Source organism: Tetrao urogallus, assembly GCF_951394365.1.
Source record: "Tetrao urogallus genome assembly, chromosome: 4".
Taxonomy (NCBI): Eukaryota; Metazoa; Chordata; class Aves; order Galliformes; family Phasianidae; genus Tetrao; species Tetrao urogallus.
The window spans coordinates 20094020-20118427 of record NC_136817.1 but is presented as its reverse complement, the minus strand read 5'-3'; positions in this window follow the sequence as shown (position 1 = coordinate 20118427).

Genomic DNA, 24408 nt, shown 5'->3' with positions numbered 1-24408 from the left:
TGCATAGTTAACTCTGTTGCTGGTTTGTTAGACAACCATCTAATCTAGCTGGCTTTGTACACGTGCATTTTAGCATCTGTGCTTGTTTATATAGGAGTAGCAAATCATGTTTGCCAGTCCGAGTACTGGATTTTCTGATGGCTGGGGCCTGGAGCACATGCCCTGTGAAAGAGGCTGAGGGACAGGGGCTGGAGATGAGGTGGTTCTAGGGGACCTTACAGCAGTCTGCTCATGCTGCGGGGATGTTAATGAAAAGATAGAGCCAGGCTCCAAGGGACAGCTGTTGTGAACTGAAGAGATTTTCTGAACAAATATTAAAAATGTTATTAATATATATTTTAATATCTCTGTGAGGATAATTAAAAGCATTGAAAATTTGCCCTAGAGGCTGTGGGAGCTCTGTCCTTGGAGGACTGCAAGGTCTGGGTAGACCAGGACCTGTGCTGCCTCACTTGAGTAGAATACAGAATGGACACAGAGCTGCTGGAGCAGGTCCAAAGGAGGGCCACGAGGATGGTTAGAGGGCTCGAACACCTCTCCTACAAAGTTGAGGGTTGAGGGAGCTGGAGCTGTTCAGTTTGGCTCCAGGGAGACCTCTTTGCAGCCTACCAGTGCTTGAAGGGAACAAGCTTGAAGCAGGAGAGGCACCAACTTTTGACATGATCTGCAAGGGTGACCAGGCAGAATGAATTTAAACTGAAAGAGTGAAAATTCAGATTTGATATTAGGAAGAAATCTTTCACTCAGAGGGTTGGTGAAGTGCTGGAATAGATTGTTCAGAGAGAGAGCTGTGGGTGCCCCATCCCTGGAGGTGCCCAAGGCCAAATTGTATGGGCCCTGGGGCAGCCTGAGCTGGTGGGGGGGCACCCAGTCCACTGCAGGGATTGGGGCTGGGGGGGCTTTAAGATCCCTTCCAATTCAAACCATTTTGTGATTCTATGCAGTCAGGGTTGGTCCTTCTGGGAGCAGAAGGCTGGGCTGGAGGTATGCATGTCCTCACCATCACCCTGTTCCACAAACCCATGGGTGGATGCTGCAAGACCGTATGTATGACCCCGTTGAGATTTTGCAAGCCCAAGTTTGCAAAAAATAAATAAATAAATAAATAAAAATCCAAAACGAGAAACAAACAAAAAAAATCTTTGTTTCTGGTTGGACGCAGCTCAACCTGCATGCTGTCACAGGGGTACCTCTCCATGTGCAGAACGGAGAGCTTGTGACTGAGAGCCATGTTCGGGTGAATTCATACTCAGCGTGCAACTTGAGGAAGACTTGTGCTGCTGGGGCCGGGCTGGTGCCGCTAGGGGCCCCTCCAGGCACGGGGATGGCAGCTAAGCCCGCCTTTCTGTGAGCTCTCTGGGATTTTTGGTATGAAACTTACCCTCTCTTCCCCAAAAATAAAATAAAATAAATGAATGTGAGGCAAAATATATCCTGCTCCTAGCAGCACTTGCGGATGGCAGGCAGATACAGTGCTCTGGTGCTGCCAGGTGAATAGGGCCGTGCCGTGTGTCTGACTCAGCTAGGGATTGGAAAGCATCCTGCCCCAAGCTCTTCACTTGTGCTGCCAGGTGCAAAAGGGTTGGGCGCAGTCAGGCCCTTTTTAATTTTTGTCTTTTCACTTTCCATCCCCAAACTTGATTTATTTTAGAAGTACAACCCCTAAGATGCATGGGGGCAGGTCTGTTTCCAGATCTGATGTCTGTGTGTCTGAATACTGGTCTTTCTGCTGATACAGTGTGAGATTGCATGAAGGCTAAGTGCAGAATATTACTCCTGCCTTTTAGCTACAAATTATTTTATTCTACCTCCTCTTGGCATGTTCTCCAGGAAATCTGTGTTTGTTGTTGTTTATTTCTTTAATCCTCCTTTATTCTCTGTTTTCTTCCTTTTTCCCCCCTTTCTTTATCTGTGACTCTCCTACTTTGCTTATTTGTTGCTTTTTCCTTTCTTACAGCTGACCTTTTGCATCCTGCAGTGTTTGGGGTTAGGATGCTTGTGGATTCAGATAGACACAAAGTACTGGGGTAGCCTTGCTTCTCATGCTGTATTTTTCCTGTGTTTTTCACTGGTCCTTTACAGTTGTGAAGGCTTTAAGGCAAGTTACAGTGCTCTGAAAATTTCAGCTGTGCATTTCTATCAAATGGACTGTGTTTGGCCATCGCAAAGTGTATTTGACAGCACTAAGTTAAGTGGCTAAATACCTTGGTGATTTATAGACAGCTTGTGGAGGAAATGCAGTTATTCATTTGCCTCATCAGAATGCAGGTGGCTGGTGTACAGTAAGTGGATAACGTAAGCATTCTGCATTTAAAACTGTCCAAAACTATTTTTCAAATGCAGCATAAGCCAGCAGTCATAGAATTCACAGAATCATTAAGGTTGGAAAAGACCTCTAAGATTACCTAGTCCAATGGTCAACCTACCACCACTATTGCCCACTAAGCCATGTCCCTCAGTGCCACATCTCTAAGTTTCTTGATCACCTCCAGGGATGGTGACTCCACCACCTCCCTGGGCAGCCCATTCTAGTGCCTCACCACTCTACTGAAGATATACAGTACTGGTGTACACCTTCATGTTCAAAACTTCTGCTGAAGATCAGGCTAACACTTTTGTGAAAATTTTGTGAAAATATATATACACTTTTGTATATATATATACATATATATATATATATATATATATACACATACATACACATACATACACACATATATATATATGGTCACTTTAAAGCAAATACATACCATCAGCTGATGAAAAGCACCTTTTATGCTGTTCTTCCCTTCTAAACTAATATATATATTAGCTTAATATATATATTAGTTTAGAGACTCACCAAATCAGGTTTTTCAATATGTATGCAATTCTTTCATAAGCGTAAGTAATGGAAGCATGAGGAATGTACTCCTTAGCTGAAATTTGAGTTCTCAACTTCCAGCCTTATAGTGAGACTTTATATTTGCATTTTTAAGCTTGTAAAACTAGAGAATTGGAAGTTCTGGCAAGCCGTGCTTTAGCGTGGTGCAATAACACTGGCTGCAGTGCGTGTCTGCACAGCTCACCATCTGCCTGTCTCCAGCCTTTCCCTTTGTTTTCTTTTTGTATCACTTTATTTTGGTTCTGCAGATGTTTCTCTTCAGTAGAAGGGAGTATAAATGATAGGATTTCATTCCTGAGCAGCCTATAGAATAGCCTGGTGCTGTTCCTAGAAGACTCTTTCCCCTTATTAAATGGGTCATTAAAGTTTGGAGTTAAACACAGCAGTGGGAAGAATAGAGAAGCAAATTGGGAAATTGTTTCCTGAAAGTAAGCAGAAAAAAAGTGTTATCCATATTCACTCTGTTGAGGCGATTGTTAGGTTAGCATGGGAACATCCTCACAAGCGGAGGAAGCTGGTGAGAGGTAAACCAGGTGACAGGGATGCTGATGTGGACAGTCCTAAGGATGTCATCCCTACACAGAGGCGTGGTGGAAATTCCCAGAGGAGCTTTCTTTCCCTTTTCCTATCTCTGCCTCCCACCCCAGCACAAGTCACCAGAGGGAGGGCAAGTCTTTAAAAAGAAACTGCTGTTGTGCAAGTGTTGGGTCGTGATGCTGCTTCCCCGGTGCAAAGAGCTGAAGGAGGGACTTGTGGCACAGAGCTGATCTCAAGTTGCTCTCCTGGCAATCCCGAGGTGTTCATCTGATGAATACGTCCTCCAGGGTTGCGGGATCGACCCAACTGGAGGTGCTGCCCTTGTCAAAGAGATGGGAAAATCAAAGAGCTGGGCGAGTGCTCCAAGAAGGGTTTCTGTGCTGCTTGCAGGGAGTTCAGGAACTGGGGAGGGCTGTGTGTGATTATATTCCTGAGAGGGGAATAGGTTGTGGCAGAGCTTTCACCAGTGTGCTGTGTTGGTGATACAGTGTCCTACTCCAGCCGTATTCAACCCGTGGCCCACTCATGGCCCAGCTCTCCCTGCGGCCATCCCCGACATGAGCTTTATTACTTATGTGCTTGAACTACAGGATATGTATTATGAGGGCTGTTCTGAAAGCAATGCCTCCTGTTTTATGATGTCGGCCCATGAATTCAGAGGTGTACGTTGGTGGTACAGCAGTGTAGGATGAACTTTCCCACCAATATTCCATTATGTGTTGTTGCCATGTGACAGGTGGCAGCACAGGGGCCCTGTGACACAGTGGTGCCTGACATGGAAGTGTATATGAAGGAAAGGTGTGTCACTGATCTCCATGCAGAAAGAAATGGCACTCACTGACATTCATCGACACTTGCTGAACATTTCTGGAGACCAAATAGTGGCTGTGAGCACAGTGAGGTGGTAGATAGTGCATTTCAGCAGTGGTGACAGTGGGTCACCTCCACTGGTGCAGATTGCTGTGAATATGGCATGCAGGCTCCTGTTTGTTGCTGGTGAAAGTATGTAGCTAATAATTGTGTCTGTAATGAAAAATAGTGTTTTGTAGCTGAGAATTTGCTCTATTAAATAGTATTGTGTTCTTTGTATCTGTTGTAGTATCCATGGAAATAAATGGAAGGCATTACTTTCAGTGTAACCTATGCATATGCAGCCCTAGACAATTCCTCTTCAGTCGAGGCATCGAGGCAGACTAGGCAACCCACAAGGTTGGACACCCATGGTGTAGTGGCTGGGCAGGTCTCAAATCCCTGTTAGCAGCCACAAAAGGGATTGCTATGGGCAGCTTTGAGTTGGATGTGCGTGTTGGTGGGCTTTTGGTTGTTTTCTTAGTTATTTGAAGAAGTGATAGAGATCTTAAGGGTAGATGTGCCAGAACAATCATTCTTTTTGTGAAAACTGGGGGTGCTGGCATTACTGTACCTGGCTGACAAACTAGGGGTGGTGGGAAGAGTTGTACTGAACTTCTGTGGAAAGAAAGCATGGGCGGTTTGGTGGCTGTCCCTCCAAGCTTTTGTAACGTGGTAGGTCTGGGATACAAAGCCTGCGTCGGGATTTAACTGCCATGTCTATTTTGTAGCAAGAAGGAAACAAGGTATATTAACGTGTAGCATCTGCTTAATCAAATTACACTTCTTTGCCGTATTTCACTTCTGCAGATGCTTCTAATAGGTGCTGATGGGTATGCCATGGCAGAAGAAAATAACATTTGTGTTGCCTGTTAAATTAATTACACTGATAAAATGAGGCTACTAAGATGAGCCATCTGACTCCCGTGATATTTTTATAAAGAACCAAATTGAGTTCTGCTGTTATGATTAGTGTATTAAAAGTATTAGGTTTGTTGTCTTAGCTGTACTGTGTCTTCTCATACTCACTCCTATGCTGATTGCTAATGACAGGTTTTGGCAGGAGCTAGAATAGGCAGTCTTTCCTGTGATGGGAACCAGATGGACGGTTTTGCTCTGGCTGCCCTTCCTATCGAGCAAAAGGAAGGGGAGCCCTTTAGGGGGAGGACTGATGGAAAACTAAATGAATGGTGGAGGACCAGTTCTTTTTCCTCTGCTTCTCTTGCCTTGAGGATCCTGGTTTTGCAGCTTTCAGTCTCACCCTTGGCGTAGACTTCTTGGCTCTCAAGGGATTATGCTGTATGTAACGTTTTCATTACCGACACAATTGATGGAAAAATCACATTTTATTATGTGAAAAATGCAGTGTTCTTGACTGTCAAAGCTCCGTTCAGCTGGAAAAAAATCTACGTGAGGCACTCTTTTGTATTTCATGTATTTTGTGCATTGGTTGGAATGAAAAAATAATGAAAAGCTTTATTTTTGTCAACTTCTGCATCTGTGTGACTGGCAGCGCTGACTGATTTGTTTTTTAAATTTATTTATTTCTTGTACTAAGCACTACTATTCTCCACCCATTCACGATAAATGCAAATAATATGTGGAATGTTGGGAAAAGATAGATGCAAATTATTCAGTCCCTCCAGGTAGGTCTGCAGAGGAACTGGAAATGTGACTGCAGGATGGAAAAGCTTGGAAAAATACCACCTTTAAATGAACTGCAGCAATGATAACAGGATGGCCGTCTGTCTGTGTTTTAGGTTTCTGTCGACACATCTATTTTATTTTGTTTCCTCTTATTATTTTTTTCCTTTCCTCTTTTGCTGTGAAACTTAAACTCCGGAGGCTTTGAATACTTCCCTGAGGTTTCTAGATACCAGAGCAATAGTGGAACTCCTTGCTGGCTGGCCAGAAACATCAATTGCAAAGGCAGAGTTGATGTGTGTCCCATCACATGCATGAGATATCATGGAGCTCAAGGCTGCCCATGCCTGTGCTGCCCATGTAGTCCCTTGTGCTCTTGCTGTAGACCAGAAGAAGGGATTGGTGGTGTAAACCTCACTGAGTGTCACACAGCTCACAAAGTGACATATATCCATGCACCTGGCTTATGCTGGCATCCCCTTCTTCACCACTGTGATTGCTTGAGCTACCTAGATTAAACTTTGGGGAGCTATGCTGTTCTTTTCTGCACCACACCTCTGCCTGTGGGGTCAGTGTTTCTATCTCCTCAGCCCAGACGGACTGCTTGATTTTTTGCTGATGATTGGATTCTTTGCTTATGTCATCTGATGCATCTCACTGACCATAAATCCCTCTGTCTCTCATGGGACTGCAGCAGCTCAGGGTGATGCTCTCGGAAGTGCTGAGGCTATTAGGAAAAGAAAGCTAAAAAGTCACAGTTGACTGTGAGAGTGAGTAGATACATCCAGCCAGATAAATTTTTTAGCAGGAATCCATGTTTCCCTTAAGGGAGAAATATGGCTTCCTTCCCTCCACAGCCATGTACCAACTAAGGTCAAGTATTACAAAATCATTTGGGTTGGAAGGGACCTCTAAAGACCATCTGATCCCATTCCTTGTGATGAACAGGGACACCTACAGCTCCATCAGGTGCTCAGAGCCCCTCCAGCCTGACCTTGGCTGTCTCCAGGGATGGGGCATCCACCGCCTCTCCGGGCAACCTTGTTCATCTATATGCCTCTTGTCTCCTAGCCCTGTGTGAACTGTGTGTGCCTAAAAGCTCTTCCATATACCTGAAGTTACACAGTTTGACTTGGCTTCCTATTCTGATAAACTGATTGTTGTTGAAGAAGAAAATGAGCTGAGAAAGACAAACTATCAGTTACATTGCCCAGGCCAAGGGTGAAAAGGGCAAACTTGTTGTTCCTGGCTGCATATGCACCTTGAATTCATGACATCATTTCAGTTAAACCAGCATATGGCTGTATTTCCCGAAGCTTTCTGCACAGCTGCAGGAATGGCTTCATGGAGACCGTGTAAGGCGTTGGGGGCTTTTCAGGAAAATTATGAGGAACTGACCTCTTCTGTAATTCAGAGAAGGGCTGTCCTTTTTGCAAAATGGGAGCTCAGCTGTCTACTTGCTTTACAGAAAAATTGCTGTAGACCTGGAAACCATTAATCAGGAGACTGCAGTAGAAATGGTTTATCAGGCCATCTGGGCAGCCAGCTAGAGGACATCTAGTCCACTATGGTCTCTTCAGTGAGGACCATGAGGGAAATCTTAGTCCTGGGACCTTCCTGGCCAGAAGGAGAATAACTTGCTCTGCTTTTATAGTGAGTTGGCCTGGTGAAGGTTCTGGACTTGTTAGAACTTGCTGGCCTGGATGGTAAATGGTCATCAGTGCATTTGTTTGAACTAGTGAAATGCTCAGTGATGCAAGGAGGAGACCAGAAATAGTGAGAATTTCCAACATAAGAGGATCTTATTGTTTTGCAACTTTTATAACCTGGCATACTATTTGTGCAAGACTGTAGTGCTGGGTTTTTGCTTCTTTGCTTGTTTGCATGAGGAGGGCTTGGCAGAGGGATGAGGGAGATGAATGGTACCTTGAATAAGTACAGAAGGGTCAGTAAGATGAGGAAAATAATTGTGGAAGAGGGCATGAACTGAAAATGAAGAAGTGCAAAGTGGAGGGAAAGAAAGGTGACTGTGGTAGAAGAGGATGATCTTAGGAATGAGCAAGCAGCTATTCACAGAGTAGATGGGAAGAGTAAATACATCCAAATCAAGGCAGGAATGCTTGCCCTGTAAGGATTTGGTGCTTCCTAGTGCTGGCCCCAAATTTTCAGCCCTGTGCTGCTGGCATGGGGATCTGCCTGAGCCCCTTGGCCTGGCCAGACCCACAGGCCATGCAGCCTACAAAGGCCTAAGTAGCACTGATGGCTCCCAAAATCTGGAGTGCAAACACATTTGCAGCAAATGCCCCTTGCTGTGTGGCATGGGGATGAGTTCACTGGTTCCTTTTGCCACAATGCCTTCTGTTGGCAGAAGTCATTCTTGTGGATTTCCTTGTGCAGCAGGGTTGGGGAATGGGAATGCCATAGTGCCTTGCTTGGTGCCCAGGATCCCTGGTGTAAGAGTTCAGAGAGTTACACACCTTCCAGTAACTGGGCTGCTGATGGGAAGCCAATCCTTGCTGGCCACAACACAGTGCTGGACTCCGTGCACATTTCTGTTTTCTAATCTGCTGCCGAAAGCGCTGTGTTGCTTGCTCAGGCAAGTCCATCACTGCATCAGGAGTGTGTGGGAAAATAACAGAGTCAGTACAACTGGAGGAAAATACATGATTGTCTGGTTGGCCATTTGAAGCTGAACTAGCTTGTACTTTTTTTTTTTTTCCCTAAGCAACACCCTGAAAAAAAATGCGGTGTGAGCGGGTATGAAATACAGGGAGAGTTTGCTTCTGTTAACATACAGCCGGCTACTCTCAGATACTTCAGTACGGCTTTGGAGAATGCCAGGACTCGGCGTATGGGACTGGTAGGGTATTGGATCTTCTCTGCTCAAATTAGCTTTGTGTGTAAGTCCGCGGCACTGAGGAGACGCTGTGTGATCACCTGGGGTGTGTCAGCTGTGCCGCTGGTTGTCAGCAGCACGCTTCTCTTCTCCAGTCTGTGCTTGTACTGGAGGGAAGGACCCAGGCATCAGGTAAGCACGGGAGGACAAACCACGTCCTGGGCTAACGGGAGGAGTGAGGGGTTGCGGGTGGGCAAGTACGGAAAGGGGCTGGGAAATAAATGTGTTCAAACTAAGGCAATTCTGAGCTCCTGCCCGTTGAAAATGCTGAGTTATTTCACTTTTGCAAGGTGTAGTCTGTACCTCGCAGCTCCTGTTTGCTGTTACTGTTTAAGAGAAGTCAATGAGACAGAGCAGGATAATGGGCTTCTGCTGCAGCAGAAATGCCAACGTAAATAATTTACTTGCTAATTAGTAGACACTGCTCTAATGAAAAAGAATTTTTACAACAGATTATTTTTTATCATATCAAACACTGTATTTTAGAGGTGGTCATTCTACTTGGGCTTTTTTCTTCTGCTGGGTGTTAGCGCAGTGGTGAGGATTAATCACTCTGCTATGTGGCAGAGCTGCTCTCTACTGAGAGATTCTGGGAGCGGAGGCTTTGGCTTGAGGAAAATGCCATCCAAGTTTTGCAAAGTGTATTTTGGAAATAAAGGCTGAAGTTTAGTTAAAAAACAAAACAAAACAACAAAACAACAAACAATGCACTTTTCCTTTTTCTTTTTTCTTTTTCCCCCACTAAATGAGGTCATGCAGCCTGATTGCCTCACCCATCTGTTGCCATTCATAAGTATGTTATTTTTTTAAAGGGCAATACTAAATGGTGTTGTGTAGCTACCTACTTTTGCCTGCCTCTTGGCTTGTCAAGCACTGTCATTATAATATCGACCATTGTTCTTAAAACGGAGTTTTGGTTAAAACAGTATATACCTGCCATCTGGTTGAAAAAATATAAGCTTCCTACACAGCTAAGTGGAGTTGTACTGTGATATTAGGAATAGCTCATGTTCTCTTGAAAATAGCAGCTGATGGCAGATTGCAGAAATCAGCCAGTTATCAGTTGTCATTAAGCTATTTGATATCTGACACATATGGAAAACATGCTATTTATAAGTATGTGATTATGTCGTAAAACTATTCCTCTCTTATTCTTTTGCCCTTCACTTGTTTCACTGTGTCTGTCGGTCTGGGCTGGAAAGCAAAGTCCTCCTTAATATCATAGGATCACAGAATCATTTGAGTTGGGAGGGATCCCTACAGGCCGTACGGTCCCACTCCCTGCAATGAACAGGGACACCTTCAGCTCCATCATGTACTCAGAGCCCTTCCAGCCTGACTTTGAGTGTCGCCAAGGATGGGACATCCATCACCTCTCTGGGCAGCTTGTGTTCTTTCCCCTTGTCCTGCCACAGCTGACCTTGCTGAAGATTCTGTCCCCTTCTTTCTTACAGCTCCTTTAGATCCTGGTACAGAGTAGATGCGCTGCGGGCTGAAGGTGTGCTGGGCTGTGTGCAACACTCCTGCCATCACTGAGAGGAGTGGTAGAGACCTCTTTGGTGTGTTTGTGCTAGAACAGTAAGCATCTGATGGTATACCTCAGTCACAAAGAGCCCTTGAGAGAAAGATGTGGAACCAGCTGGTAGGAGATTGCATGGTTAGAAATTACAATGCAAAGGATGCATTTTTCTTGAGTTGTTCTGCTAGTGGAAAAGAGCTTGAATCTTAGAAGCAACCAATGCTACAGCAAAATATCCAACAACTCTACAGGTATAATTATTTGCTTGACCTGCACAATGCACTAAGGACTGTCAGCGCTATAGGCCAGTCATTAACATGAGAGCTTAATGCTAACCACTAAGCAACAATTTTTCCTCTGTGTACAGTGCAGGACAGAGTATGCTGCTGGAGGAGGTAGCGTGGTGTGGTGATGGCCTGGTCCCTTGTGCTGTATTTTGAGGGAAACTGCAGAGAAGGCAAAGAGGAAGAACATTAAGTATCACTTCTACAAGTGGAAATGTGAATAATGAGAGAGTCAAAGGAGGATGGGGTGCTGTAAAGACTTCTGTACTAAAAGATGGTATGAGGATGGTATTATTTTCATGTGGGCTGGGGATTAGGCCATGATAAATACGCTTCAGTGACACGGAAATCTTGTGAGCACATCCTGCGTGACTTGGTCAAAAATGCTGCAAATTGTAGCTGGTTACTCTCTCAAGATTTTGACTCTATTAATCCAGAAGTGCTGCAAGAACCATGAGGAGTTGTTATCCCTAGCAGTGACCTCCAGGATCTCCTTTCCTATTTGAGGGTTTTGTTCTGTCTCTGCTGTAAATGAAGCTTTTTGCTAGTTTTTTTTCTGCTCAATCTCAGTCAGGTCTGAATCTGTGGGCTCAGCCCCAAACCCTCCTGGATTTTCAAATGATGTCTGCTCTGAGATTGTGATTGCAAAAGATATTTAGTCATTTGGGTTTTAAAAGTTGTCTCTCTCACAACAATCCATCCATGGCGAAGATGCAGTCAGCTTTGAAATTACAGGATTTAAGGTGTTAGAACCATCACAGTTATGTTCTAACAGAAAATTGGGTGACAATACTGTAGGTCAGAGGTTGCGATTCCTCACCAGAAGAATATTTGGAAGCTTTATTACAAACACTGTGTCTGCTTTCCTTTGGGCTCTTGGAGACCTTTGGAGGCCATCAAAGCAGCTGCAACAAGCTCAGCATTTCGGCAGCTTCACAGCTACTTCTGCCATAGGCAACTCGAGGGCTGGTGCGGAAGGAAGCTGCAGGACAGGGCAGCGCCCAAGGTGAGGGCAGCTCTCTGTGGTGGCACATGGGGATGGAGAACCCCATAGAAAGAGGATTGCATCAGACTGATGGCTTGGGGCAGTTTGGCAGCAAAACCTGTTCCTTGTACCCGCTTCCCTGGTTGCTGACAGTTATTTGCAATTCCTGGCTGCTTATTCCCTAGCATAGCTGCTAACCACCTGTCTGCCCAGTGCACTCCTCCTCCCACCCCACCACAAGCACACCCTGCTCGCTCACTTGCTTGTTGGCCGACAGCAGCAGATTTTCTGCTCAGGTCTGTCCATCAGCTCCAACCATCCTGGGCCATTGCAGCCCCCCAGCTCTGGCAAAAGGTTAGTGAAAGCCTGCTTACATTCCTCCGTGCCTTCTGTTTGTAATTTCTTCGTGTGCTCTTGTTTAATCCGAGTTTTGGGGGGGGGGGCATTGAAGAGAAACATAGCAAGAAGAAAATGTGCTCATGGGTAAAAAAAAAAAAAAAGTTTTGTGGGCAATCATAGAATCGTTGGAGTTGGAAGGGTCCTTAAAGGCCATCTGGTTCAACTCCCTGCAATGAACAGGGACACCTGCAGCTCTATCAGGTGCTCAGAGCCCCTCCAGCCTGATGTTGGCTGTCTCCATGGACCAGGCTTCCACTGTCTCTCGGGACAACCTCTGCCAGCATTTCATTGCCCTTAGTGTAAAAGATGTCTTCCCTACATCCAATCTAAATCTCCCCTCTTTTAGTGTGAAGCCATTTCCCCTTGTCCTGTCACAGCAGACCCTGCTAAACAGTCTGTTCCCTTCTTTCTTATAGACCTCCTTTATACACTGAAAGGCCACTCTGAGGTCTCCCTGAAGCCTTTTCTTCTCCATGCTGCACAGCCCCAGCTATCAGCCTGTCCTCATAGGGAGGTGTTCCATCCTTTGGATCATTTTTGTGGCCTTCCTCTGGTCATATGGAAGGACAGAACACAGCATGGCATCTTGCTTCTCACATTTAAGGAACAAATTTTTTAAAAACTGATTATAGTTGAAGTAAACATTTGAAAGCGTCTCAGAGCTTGGAAGGACACCCAGGAGAGGTGTGGGATCCTTGAGTGTCCATGTGAGAAGCGCTCTGGCAGATGGGGATGTTTCTCAGAGGAGCTTGATGGCTTTGCAAGCATGTCACAAAGTTTCTCTGCATAGGAGGCAGATGCCAGTAGTGCTGGACGTTGTGGCAGTGTGCTATTCGTAGCATCTGAATGAGGAGATTAGGAAATGACAGCAGGATACTACAGCAGAGGTAGTGTTTTTTCAGGTGGGTTTCATGTCTAAGTGAATTATTTTGTCAGGTGTAAATGTGAGAACTTACCGTCAGCACTCCTGAGCTGCTAAACTTTCCCCAGTAGAAGCTTGCCTTTAACTGAGCTTTCTGGAACATTGTCCCAGTGCTGCTCTCAGGTTAATTGTTCCAGGTTGAATTTTCTTTTGGAGACTTAAGTCATTTCTCACGTTCTCAAATTATGACCTCTTTGCGTCAGCAGGGCATCTGGTAACACCTATATTTAGGCCACCAAATGCACCGTGTTATGAAAGGCTTTTTTTTTCCTCCCTTTTTAGGGGAAGCAGGGGGGTGTGGGAGAGGAGCTCTAAAGCTGGTTTTGTTTGTAGCAGGCTTATTTCTGCCTGAGGAAGTGCCTTTGGCTTAGGGGAGAATCTTTTCTTCAACTCACGAAGTTCTGCTCTTACGGAGAAAGCTAGAAAGTGAAAAATTTCTTACTGTGCCTTCTATTCCTCGAGAAAATTTGAGGTGTGCCAGAATATATGCGCTCTGTCTCACCACACAGCCTTCAAAGCAGCAACCAGAACAGCTCCGATTGCCTAGGAGAAGTTGCAAGGCTGATACTAGCTTCCCAGAGCACACCCCGAGTGCCTTGCTGAAGGGCTGCAGGTGGTAAATGAGTCTCTCATCTTCTCATCAAATGAGCTGGCGAGGAGCACCCCCAGGCCCTGTATTTGGTGCTGCCATTGCAGTGATTTCTTGTTCCTGCTTCCTCCCAGAGTAACCACGGCCTTTCCCTATCGTCTGATGTTGCTCAAGTGCAGAAGATGCATGCTGAAGCTCAGGATCAGGTCCAACAGGCAGTGTCCAATGTGACCTAATGTGGGATTTTTTTGAATAGTTTGTTTTTGATGAGCATAATGTAGTAGGTGCCGGTGCCAGTAAGTGTTCTGCATATATATTACTGAGTATATTGCACAGAAAGTTAGTGTTTTGGCCTGAGATAAAACAGAAGAAAGGAAAACTTCAGATGTTTTATGTAAGCCTGTGTACTTGGCACAAAGCATTCTTGGTGGCAGGAGCAGTAGAGGCAACACAAGATTTGCCTTCAGTAATGAGGCCTACTGCGCATACTTTCTGGCTTACATGATGCAAGAAAGCAGATATCCAAGGTCGTACATGTATAATGTGTGAGTGTAATAAGCAGCCTGTTTTCCTTAAGATAACTTTGGAATCTGTGTGCTAAAACCTAAAGTTAAAAGCTCTGAAGGCAAGTGCTTGCAGAAAAAAAAAAAAAAAAAAAAAAAAAAGGGTAAATTTGTAATTTCTGGTACAAACTTAACTTTTGACACTCTTTTACCTTTGGATTATGACAGACTGAGACTCAACTGGGATATGTGTATGGGGTTCACTATCTCTGAAGTAGAACATATATGATGGTTTTCTGTTCTGTGATCAGAGAAGCCCTTTGAGGGAAGGAAGTGATGCTGCTAACATTTTGCAGCTGAGAAACAGAATATGTGGTCATACACTGTGCTTTTCCACAGGACTTCTGCTTCATACTAGCTATGAAGTAGGTGTATTAGGGAAACACAGCAAGGCCCACTTGTTCTGTGCTGCAGAACATGTCTTATGTCAGTGGGCTTGTCTGACCTATAACATTATTATGTTCCCATGGGTGTTTATACATCTTCTCAGCAACAGGGCATCTTTGTATGAAGATAAAGGGAAATTAAAATGCTTTTCCTGAAACTATGCAAGGATCCTGGTTAGGCGCTTTCAAGGAAAGACTCATTTCATGACTTCAGTTATTATGTGCAAATGAAGAACATTGACTTTGAAGTATTCACTGTGCCCTGCTGGAGAGCGTGGCTCTGCCATGTGGCTTCCAGTGGACCAGGAAGGAAATGAGCTGCATCTCTGTCATCCTGTGCTGTTTGCTTTGAAAGAGGAGTATTTCTGTTTCAGATAGAGAATTACTGTAGAGCTTTAAAAGGGTAATGCCCTTTGGGCTACTTCATCATGAAAATAATTTTTTTCATTGACTACAGGAAAAAATGCAGGTGTGTCCATATGCCATGCATTACATTGGCTGCTGAAGTAGCAAGCAGCAGCCCATGCAGTGCTGTTGTTGAGGACTCATTTGGTTACCCTTGGGTCAGGGCCTTGCCTAGATGAAAGGCTCAGGTTGAATTAGGTAAGGTGCTGAAACTGTATTACCACAAACACAAGGCTGTTTGACTTGCTTCACATCTCAGGGGAAAGCCCCTGAGCTAATGGCACAGAAATTATGTTCAGCTGTTGCCTGGTGGCTCAGCTACAAATTGAATATTGAGGAAAAAAGCAGGAATGCAGGTATGTGTCCTGCTGAGTTGGCTTTGTTGTGCTAACTGGGCCCACCTGAAGCTCTACAATGCATTGAAATGCACACTAGCTCCTGAATTCAGCATCTCTGGAGTATCCAGCCTTCCTGGTTGTAGCATCTGCCATTTTGTCCAGATCGTACTGGCACTCACAGACTTCAACAAAAGCATGCAAACTTTAGACTGTGGCCCTTTGCCAACCAAGCTTATGGGGCAGAAATGGGAAGACTGGTCCCTGCCTTCACTCTGGGGGAGCAAGCATTCTGTAGAGGCTTTGCTTCCTATCCCTTTCCATTTGGTGGAGAGAAAAGGTGAAAGACAGGCATAAAACCTGGACAGTTCTATGGATTGACAGACCAGAACCAAGCATGGACATGATGTTAGCAAGCTTCTACTCCTAAGTATCTCCTTTTTATTCCAGTTTAGAGCAGAAGTTTTCAGTTTGGGAAAACTTTATTTATTTATTTTAAAAGAACTGTTTTGCTGTGACATCTTCATGTGTGAGTGTTTTTCAAGATCAACTGGAATAACTTACTTATGTTTTCCTCTCTGCATATGGGTGCAGTGTGTTTGTAGCATGCTGCATGTATGTATGCAAATATTATATTTATGATGTAACTTAGAATCACAGAATCATTTCAGTTGGAAGGAAATCCTAAAGACCATCTGGTCTAATTCACCTGCACTGAACAGGGATACCTACAGTTCCATCAGGTGCTCAGAGCCCCTCCAGCCTGACCTTGGGGGGCACCCATCACCTCCCTGGGCAACTGTGCCAGTTCCTTAACACCTTCATTGTAGAACACTTCTTCCTTATGCCCAATCTAATTCTCCCCTCTTAGTGGGAAACCGTTTCCCTCTGTCTTATCATCACAGACCCTGCTAAAAAGTCTGTCCCCTTCTTTCTTATAGCTCCTATTTTGATACTGAAAGACTTCTCTCAGGTGTCCCCAGAACCTTCACCAGGCTGCCCAGCCCCAGCTCCCAGCCTGTCAAGCTTCCTTGAACAGGTTTCCATTTTGACCACCTCTGTTAAATCTGATTTTGAGTAGAATGCTAATAAAATTAGTTAAAATGTGCAAGTCTTACTTCTTGACAAATATTTGTAGTTCTCAGAGTGGATCAGAAATTCATAGTCTGTAACAAGATGATTTATGTTAATCTTTTTAAAGGCAGCAGATAAGATTTCAGAATCAGATTAAATGTTTGTATTCCACATTAGGAGACCTCCCTGGCTCTGTCTGACAATCGATAAATCCTCTTTAGGCTCTCAGTTCTTTGGTCTGCACTTACCTCTTTCATGCTGCACGTGAAGGACCTTTCATAGGCTCTTAATGCATATTTATTTGGAAGTTGGAAGCTACATCAAACACTTGACCTTCTCTTATGTCTGTTTCTCTCATTTCTCTTTGTTTTGTTTCTTCTAGCTCAGAGCACAGAGATGGGTACTTGCAGTGCACTTGGTTTCATCGCTTCCAGAATCTATTTCTTACTCTCCAGGCATTTAGGACAGGGGCAACCATGTCACACTGTGCTGTTCAGCCTAGTGACTATCTTGTGATTAAGTCTCACCATAGCAGGGCTGGACAGCATCTCTGCTCCCCCCTCAGCACGATTTTCCCAGTGCTCAGAAATGGGAGGTGAGGTGGCAGACAGCCTGCAGACCCAGCGTGGGATGGCAAACGTGCAGATGTCTGCTGCAAGTCCGTACTGAGAATGTTTGCACCATTTGTTAGTAATTTTGGAAAACAGCAGGAGTTAACGAAGTAAATATTTGTCATGCAAACAGTGCATCTTGCTTAATATCCAATGATGTCATTGTTTAGCCGTGTGTAGCCTATTGCTTGTGTATGCAGCAGGGGGCACTGTGTGGTGCTTAGCTTAGACTACAGCAAAATTCTGTCTGCTTCACTCAGCTGCTTTAGAAATACTTGTGTGTCTCGGTCACTGTTGAGTATGCTTTGTGTGTGTGTTTTGCTAGATTCTACCCACTGTGTCTTCATAATATCTAGAGACAGCACTTCCACAGGCAGTCTGTGAGCAGTTTGCATTTTGAAAAGTATATTTATATGTAATAATCACTTTTATTTCATCTGCAGTCGTCTTTGTCACCATGACCATAAGTATCCAACGCAGTAACAAGGAAGGACAGACAGAACCCTGGTCCTGCAAAGATCTTGTACCTGATCCTGCTATGGTAGTGTAGATGATCTCGTAGAAAAAGAGGGTCAGTATTTAAGAATTTGCAAATATAGAGCTTGGAGACTTAAGTGTTTTGATGATTCCTACAGGCAGGCTGTCTTGCACAATGCCATAACTACTTTTCAACAGAAAAATAATCTGAAAATAACTTTTTGGGAAGCTGTCTGATATAAAAAGTGTGTGGGATGGTTCATTACAAGTTTCATCACCCTACACTAGAACGTAGCTTATATCTCTATCATTTTTTTAGTACATTCATCTTGCCTGGTTCAAAAATAAAGTAAGACAAGAGCTCACGGTATTTAAATGAAATACATCAGGGATGGAAACTTTCTTCAGGAGATGAAGTGAGCTGTTTGTTCTCTGAAAGACTAGTGTATTGTGGTCAGACTCTGTCGTGTGTGTTTGCGGATGCAGTCTGGGATGTAATTCTGGTATTCAATAATGACACTGCTGGATTATTTCTATGCTAAGAGCGATGTTCTCAGTATACACCAAAGTTTCAAGTGCCCAATAGCTGCTATCTTATCCAGTGAGGCAAGCTCACTAATGAGTACAAATCAGTGGTAGTACATGGAGGCTCCTCACCTGAGCTCAAGTCCTTTGATCTGGAAATTGTGGGGGACAATAAGATGTTTGAGGGAGATACCACTGCCTCCATATTCTTCCTTGGCTGTGCACTGCTGGCCACTTTAGGAGACTGAATATTAGGCTGGACATATATTGGGGTTTGCTGTGGCCTTGTATTTTAATAGCTTCATAATTCTTAAGTGGGGGGGGAAGGGGAAGAAGGACCTATCGAAAGTGTTTCTTGTGCAGATGAATCATACATGTAAAGCAGCCTCGTGTGCCTGACAAACGGCGTTCACTGCTTGGCTATCAGAACATAAATCACAGTTAAAACCCACACCCATTGAAGGTTTCTGTTCAGTTTATTCAGATAGCTTTCAGTCCTCATTTAAGAATGTGTTTTGTTAGATGCTTTCAAATGCTTTTGTGTATTTTTTAAATATCTTATTAAAACGGCATTAAGTGGATAATTGCAAATTAACATTTCCTCCCCCCCACCTCCTGTATTCCATCAGCTCCACAAATAGCTCTCTAATTTGCTGGGTGCTGGAAAGCAAGCTGAATTAGTTGCTTTATTTAATGTCTGTGTGTTGTTTTTAGAGTCAGTGTATTTGCACAGGTTACAAATGCTGTCTGCTATTCACATGACAAAAAAAAGCAAAAAACCAAAAAACAACCAACCAAACAAAAAAAAAAAAAAAACAGCAACAACAACAAAAAAACCCCCACCAGACTTGGGATGAAGTTGATTGCAGGAAACCCAAGGCAACCTTCCTTTCAACCTGAGTTTCTGAGTGATGCATGATGTTCCCCATCCCACACCATTTCAGGAGCCCGTCTGCTGTGGCAAAGGACAGGCCATGACTGCATGCCAAGGGAAGTCCTCTCCCCACCTTGCCAGGCAGGCACACACTGGGGCAGTGCTGCAGGTGCCTGTCTCCTGTTGGTGGGGCCCATTGCATAGTTGCCACCCCCAAAGGAATGGCTTTTCTCCAGCAGGGCCTTGCTACAGCCTGCCTGGGCTTGGCCACCTGGCTTTAGTCTGGGGTGCTTTGATCATCCCCAACAAGCCAGTCCTGTCCACATGCAAATGCTTACTGTGAATCCAAGTACTTGGCTAGTTTGTAAACAGTAATTGTTTACTGGTAAAATATGGTTGTGAAGAATAAGAAAAAAAGGTGGTAGAACCACAGAATGGTTTGTATTGGAGGGGCTCCTTAAAGCCCCCCCAGCCTAATCCCTGCCATGGGCTGGGTGCCCCCCACAAGCTCAGGCTGCCTAGGGCCCTTCTAACCTTGGACTCCTTCAGAGATGGGGAACCCACAGCTGGGGCAGCAGTGCCAGCACCACACCAGCCTCATAGTGGAAGTTTTCCTCCTAATATCTGACCTAAACCTTCTCTCTTTTAGTTTAAAGCCATTTGCCCTTGATCTGTCACTATCAGACCTTGTAAAAAGTTGCACCCCCTCCTGCTTCTAAGCTCCTTTCAAGGACTGGAAGGCCACGAAGGGATCTCTTTGGAGCCTTCCCTATCTCTAGTGATATCACATATTTAGAAGGTTTTTTTTTTTACACATCTAGATTGAAGTTTTTACCATGTTTGCATTAACTTATGAAATTTCATGTTTTATATTCTGAGTAGAATGAATAAAGATGCCACAGAAGTAAAGTGGCTTTCTCTCAGTCTTCACCCTCCTGTACAGGTGTCAGCATTGTATTTATATCTCTTAACGTTTAATAGATGAAGCTCATATTCATTTGCAAAACTAAGAGCAGTGTTGTGGGAGATGAAAAGTACATTTGGACTTTTTTTTTCTTCACATCATATAGGAATGGAAAATGTAGGACTGCATTAGTGTACTTTCTACTGTCACAGACTATTACATGCCGGGGGGAAAAAAGAAGTCAGATCCACAGCTGAGCAGATGGCATTCATGAGTCTCCCTGCGTAACACCTCCCACATGGTGAGGTGGGCGGTGAGCTGGGGCCCAGCACTCGATGCTGGAGGCAGGATGGGTGCTGTGCAGGATGCAGGGCTGCTTGCATCAGGCCTCCATGGGCAGTAACATGTGCCCACAGCCCAGCTCCCCACCTGCACTGCTGCCAGCTTCATGCCCCAGCCGCTGCCTGCCCATGCTTGGCAGGTGATAGATACCTACTTATCACTGTACAGTAATAGGGTTGGTTGCTAACTGCATGCAGGGCCGTGGCATTAGTGTCGCTGCAGACAGAAGTTACTTTCTGTTGATTTTCAGTGAGTTAAATGGGTGCACAGTGGCATTTCTTTCCATAATGTCAGCAGCTAATTTGTCACTGAAGTACATCTATATAGGCGTAATTGTTTGTTACGTGTCTAGAAAGGTTGCATTATTTTTATATGCCTAGGAGGTAATAAGAGCAGTCGGAGAGAAGATAAAGAGAACAATTCTGAAGATGGGGTGAGATGATCTAAGAAGGATCCGTATTTCCCAGCATGGCCCATATAACAAGGCTTGCTGACACACAAGCTGTGCTTCATGCCCATTTGATGGCAGTTTCGTCGTGCATTGCTCCGAGTCAGCACGGGGTTTGTATTAACAGTTTAGTCAAGGGTAGCCTAGAAAAGTTTATTGCAAAGCTTTTGTGACCAAGAAGCAACATCATGGCATACAGCTGCTTGCCCACTGACAGCAGCTTTAACATGACAAGAAGGTGTTCATCTTAATGCCTCAATTGCTCATCTCCTAATATGGCCTGTAAGGGTTGGTGGCCCCCTGCCTGGCGGTGCTGATGGTGGTTAGAAGGCAGAGGTAACAGCTCCTGGTTGGCGGGAGGCTGCAGTCAGCAATCACTGCCTCCTCTCATTCCCCTGCCATGCAGTGCCTGGCCTCCTTCTGTCCTGCCTCCAGCAGGAATGCTGTGGGCTCCTGCTAACCCATTCTTGAGCTCCAATGGTAGAAATCCTTGTCACTTATCTCCCTGGCCCCAGGAAGGGTCAACAGTGACTTTTGTCATCATAGGAGAATATGCAGTGATCTGAGGGTATGTGCTTAATCCCTTGATGTTGTGTGGGGGCAGTGGTGTGTTCTGCATAGCTGCAGCTGCCTCAGGACCACATTCAGAACTGCTGCCAACATAAGGAACACTTCTTTTTTGCAAATATGTAAGTAAATAAACAAGTTCAGCCCACATAAGTCATCAGACCCAGAGTGATAACTCACTGGCCATCTGCTTCTCTCTTCAACATTGTTTTTGTTGCCTGCTTTTCAAATACAAAGTATATCATGGAGAGCTTGGCCTATCATTTTCAGATAATTCAGTTGCTACTGTCATCCATGGGAACAGCAGGTGACTAGGGTTCATTTCTGGACACAGAAGTCATGATATCCAAAAAAAGGATGACTTCTAAGAAAGCCAAGCAAGCCACAAAGGCATGCATGTATTATAAGCATGACTTAGTTTGTCAGAACAATTATTTTGTTACTGGAGTTGTTTGTTTTTAATCTAAAGGCAGCAATTATCTATTTCTGGAAATATGGCATGCAGGCTTGTGCAGGGGAAGCTTCAGTGATGGCTAAACAGAATTAAGTTTCTCTAGGAACAATCAGTACCCAATAAGTGGCCTCCAACGCTTGGAAGGTGTCCTTCCTCATAGTACTTGTAATAATTTGTATTCATGTTGCTGGATACATCTCTATAACTGGCACTAAAGCTATACACTGTTTCAGAAAGAACTTGTGCAGCTTCTTCCACTGCAGGTGGTGTTCAATGTCCCCCTTTTTTCCCTTGAAACAGCAAAGAAAGTCTCTGAATCTCTGAATGTTCTATTTTTTTTCACTGAAGTGTCTCACCATTGGTGAGCCCATGTTTCTTCTCTTAAGCATGATGTTATGACCTAGAAGGTCTGGGTTATTTACCTGATCATTCTAGGGGTGGTGTGATACTGCTATTAGAAGATGGGCATGGTGAGATTTGTGTTTCGGGCCAAGTCCTCTTTCAGCCTGTTCTCAAATCAGCAAGTTTCACACTAACTTTCAAGACTTAGCAATCAAAGGAGAATGTAGTTTCCTGAAGTGGCACAGATAAATAGGAATCTGTTCCTGCACCTTCTGAATCAAGGTCTTATCACTTTTGAAGTGGCCTGTTCAACATCTCAGCTTGCTAAAAGGAGATTCTGCATTACTGCAACTGTGTGCTCAGAGGCCAATGTTGCTGTTTCTCCTTTAAAAAGTAAAATCTGTTTGAAAACTTATCTAGCTGGTTGTACTGAAATGAGAAGTAATATTACAAATTTAAGTGACTTGTGAATGAAATAGAATTCTGAGCAAAACAATTGTAATGTTACTAACATGTATGTCATGAACATTGTGGAGAAATCAAAAGGGCTACCCATTAGAAATATAATTTATTATTTTTTTAATAAATATTGGAACCATCAATATTATTTTGAATCAAATCAGTCATCGATTGCTTTAATTGAGGATAGAGAATACTAGTAGTTTTTATTCATAGTGAATGTTTATTTTGCTCTTGCACCAGGTTTTCGTTCATATTGTGAGCAGTGTGAGTCATTAGAAGCCTGAATGAACTGTGCTTATCAATTGTTTCTCCTGACTCCTAGGGAATTCTGCAAAGCAGATATCCTCTAACAGTGATGTAGTGACCCAGCAGGGTTCCTCTAGTGATGCATTTTTAGCTGCACGCCTTGCAGTAGTCTAGGTGCAGCACAGCATATGCAGCTAAGAATGTTGCCTCCTTCATCCCACCTCACCAAAACCATGTTCCTGAGCTCACTATCACCTTTGACTCTTTTCTGGAACATCTTGTATCTGGAACATTATTGTGAGCAGACTTTCCCTCCTGAGCATGGGAAAGTGCCTGTAAAGGACTCGTATCTAGAAGCAGAGGAAAGCAGCTCATCAAACAGGAGGCAGTCTCAGTGATGATTGTTTCTGTAGGCTGGGTTGCATTAGGTTGCAAACAAATCAACATTAAACAGCTTGAATAACTTCAAGCTTCGGCAGCCTGGCTTTTCAGGGTCACCAGTGGTTTAACTATGCATTGGCTGCTGGCCGGAGCGCTTGCTTCCATTAACTGCTTCATCTTATTACAGGTTTTGTTAAGTCTTGGCATCTTTCCTGAGAGTGAAATTGAGTGTTCCTCAGACTGCTACTGTTGCTGTTACAGCCATTTACCTTCCTCCTCACTTAAGCAGACTGTGAATCTGGACAGCGATGTTTCTTGGTTTGTCTGGTGAAGCAGCTAGCCAGGAGCTAATATGAACAGGGTTTGTGAGTCCTTACAAGATAGGCAAAGCAAACATGTTCTCCAAGTGAATTCATTTTTCAATTATTTTGAGTTCAATATACCGAAATGGAGAAGGGGAGATATTGTGTGCCTAGGCTGGGCTAGGGGCCAGAAATAAATGTCCTGCTGTCCTGCTTACCTCCAGGGCATGCAGGTAGACAAGAGGACTGGGCCACCTATCAGCAGTTCAAGCTTCACCCATCATCTCTAGCTTGGTGCCAGGACTCCATTTTGGTTTGCCTGCTGCCCATCCCTGCAAGCAACTCTCTTGTAGTTTAAGCTGGCAGTACTTCTTGACTAGGTTGCTAAACTTCAGGTTTTTTTCTCTTACCTTGGAAATCTCATCCTCCTACGTAATTACTTGTATTTGTTGAGAGCAATTGCAGTAGAGAAAAGGCTTGTTAGTTTATGGGATAAGAGAGGATAAAACAGCTCTCTCAATCCTCATTCCTTTTGTATGCATTGGAAGGCTCTTGGCAGAGAGATAGCTGGATTTCCAGTGCAGCAGGGAACCATGCTGGCTTGTAGTGAAATAATTGGTAGATGCTACAGAAGATTATGTGATAAAACTTATATGCTACTTTTAAGTGGACGGGTTTTTGATAATTGCCCTAGGACCATTTATTATGTAAATAATTAGTCTTTCCAGATAAGGAGTAGGATACGATTTACATCTGAGAGATTTATGAATGCTAAAAAGGTAATACATGCACATATTGGCAGCTGTGTTCAGCACTAATTTGTATGTTTCATTTCATTCCTGAATTTTATTTCCAAAGCTTCAGACAATGCAGAATTGAGAATATGGCAGCTGAAAGCAAAGCAATTGAGAAATGTATTTGAAAAGCCTGCATATGATATCTGTTCCTTTTATAAGGAATACTTCCTTTATGACCTCCTCCTGCTTTGTATTTATCATTTCAAAGAACTTTGGGGGACTGTCTGTAGCCTGCATCTTCATGAAGCAAGTAGCCAAGGATTTAAAGTATTGTCATTGCTGGCCTGCAGCAGAAAACTGCAGGCGGTTTTAATCTCAGGGTGGGGGGGTTAAACCCAATCTTTTGTATACAGATTAGGAGTGCAGGAGGATAGACTTAAGAGGTGTTAGTGGGAGTTTTTTCAT